We start from the raw sequence: 2849 nt of genomic DNA, 5'->3' as shown, positions 1-2849 counted from the left end.
ACTTATGGCGCCTACTGTTCACTTGACTCAATTATCAATCATTTCTCTTCAATCTATCTCCGGCTTATATACTAAAAAAAAAAAGAGGGCGTCTAGCAAACGCTGGGACATTTGTGAGGTTGCCCGATCCTTCTAGAAACTCCAGCGCGTGACTTCCGCTGTTTTAACAATATATTGCTAATCATAGTCTCAAATCTCTCTTATTACAATCTAACATACTTTTATTATAATCTAACGTAAATTTTAGATGTTTTCAAAGGCTATTAAGACTTTCAGTTTAGCCAAAAAAAAGAAGTCACCAAGTAGAGAACCAGCTTAACAGCTGATTATTTTGGTGTCAGAAGGACTAGCTCACCAATAATTGAAGTTGTTGCGGTGATTTATACACCAAAATGTAGCATTTTAACTTGGTGATTGTAGAATCAGTATAGCGTTTCACTAACTTCAACACATGATGTGAATATCTGAGGTCATTCTACAAGTGCAATAAAGAATCTGACAAAACTAATATTGACAATAAACATTAACATTGAATTTTAAAAATAAAACAAAGGTTTGCTTACACACAGATTACAATTGGTATTGTTTAGAAAATGAGGGGAACAAGTAATAAAAATGTGAAAAAAAAGGATGATGTACGGATGACAATGCCAAAAAAGTACAGAACAGGGTAGGGACAAATACAGAAGCCCCCCAGTGGCGCAACGGTATGTCTGCGGACTTACAACGCTTCGCAGAGCTTTGTGCTTAACTTCAAAAACAAACAAATACAGAAAAACTATACAAAAAATCCCCACATAAGAAAAACTTTGATCTGCAGGTAAATGTTGAATTCCTTTCGTTTGTATGAATTCAGGTTTGAATAAAAGTATTTAAACTGAATAACGCTATAAAGTATTACAATGGTTAATTCCATAAGTTTGTAACATTGACTCAGTGGCTAATTATATAGAGATTTTTGTATGTTTTTTTTTGTATTCATCCCTACCTTGTTTCTATACTTTTTGCCATTGACATCCCTACATCATCCTTATTTTTTTTAAATGTTTTTATTATTTGTGTATATAATATTCCACTTAATAACACTGCTTTCGCTCATATGGCACAGCACACGATTTATATGCGGGAGGTCAAAGATTCAATCCAGTCTCTATTCGTTTTTGATATTTTTTTCTAAACAGTATTTCATTCTATAGTCAAATAATTTTAGTACATACATCGCACGCGAAGCACGAGTTTATCCCATAGTGTTAATGTTAAAGCAAAAAATTTATCTTCTTCTTTTGATGCATTAAAAAGAGTTTGTTTGTTTGAAGTTATGCACAAAGCTACACAATGGACTATCTGTGCTCTGCCCACCACGGGTATCGAAACCCGGTTTCTAGCATTGTAAGTTCGCAGACATACCGCTGTGCCACTGGAGGGCTCCATTAAAAAGAGAAATAGACCAAACTTTTCAGTTTTCTTTCTTCTGTATTTAACTACCACGTGCTTTTCACGATCCATTTTGATAATTTACGCACCTGTAAACCTCGTCTTGAGCCATCCCCATTGTCTGTGACTACACAGGTTAAGAACCTTGATGTTGCCATACACTTTAAAGTGTGACCATTCGCAGGAACAGATAATTGTTTACACTAACTCTTACTGGGAAGGTAACATTAAAGGACAATCCGCCGCAAAATTCTCCTATTCCACGATTACAAAGGCATCCAAAACACAAACAAATTAGAGTTTATAATAAAAGGATATCTGTAGTATTGAACCATATCAGGGATATCTGTAGTATTGAACCATATCAGGGATATCTGTAGTATTGAACCATATCAGGGATATCTGTAGTAATGAACCATATCAGGGATATCTGTAGTATTGAACCATATCAGGGATATCTGTAGTAATGAACCATATCAGGGATATCTGTAGTAATGAACCATATCAGGGATATCTGTAGTAATGAACCATATCAGGGATATCTGTAGTATTGAACCATATCAGGGATATCTGTAGTATTGAACCATATCCATAAAGACGCAATATGAGCATGAGAAAACAACAACAACACAAAATATAGGCTACTCCACGACCGACTTGCAGTCGCAAACAGGAGGCAGTGAATAAACCTAAATAACGTGTCACTTGGAATTAACCCTAGAACACGCATCTAAATTAAGAACATCCTTAAGTGTGTGAAAAAGTGATACGACATTTTCTACATAGTAAAGAACATGTTGAGGAAGTCCCCGTCCCTCATGGATTTATAGTGGTTGTAGGTTACAACCATATTGGGTAGTTTAATGTACAGTGAGTTCAGAAATAAAATAAACAGTATCAGCAACCACACTCCTGTATTTATGAAAAGAATAGAACGAACTGTGTCAGTTAACTTTTGTTGTTGTTGTTGCATTCCTAAAACGGATAAAACAAACCCTTATAAATTCCTTTTGTCTGGATATCCAGAAAGATAGAACAAACTGTCTCAGTTATATTTACCTACGTTCATTTGCTGGCTTTTCTTCTCTATGACTCATCAATATATTTAGTTAATATATCCTTCCCTCTCTACCACAGACCTTCCTAATTGTACAATTCTGCATCTCTAGTCCTACTACATTGTTTCGTAATACTTAATGCATTATTAGTTCTAGTACTTTGTATATCACACGCTAAGCATTACTAGTTCTACTGTTTTGTATTACCATACTTTATTCACTTATAATGCTACTGTTTTGTATTACCATACTTTATACACTTCTAATGCTACTGTTTTGTATTACCATACTTTATACACTTCTAATGCTACTGTTTTGTATTACCATACTTTATACACTTCTAATCCTACTGTTTTG

This window comes from Limulus polyphemus, unplaced genomic scaffold, assembly GCF_000517525.1.
Source record: "Limulus polyphemus unplaced genomic scaffold, Limulus_polyphemus-2.1.2 Scaffold4290, whole genome shotgun sequence".
Taxonomy (NCBI): Eukaryota; Metazoa; Arthropoda; class Merostomata; order Xiphosura; family Limulidae; genus Limulus; species Limulus polyphemus.
This window is presented reverse-complemented; position numbering follows the sequence as displayed.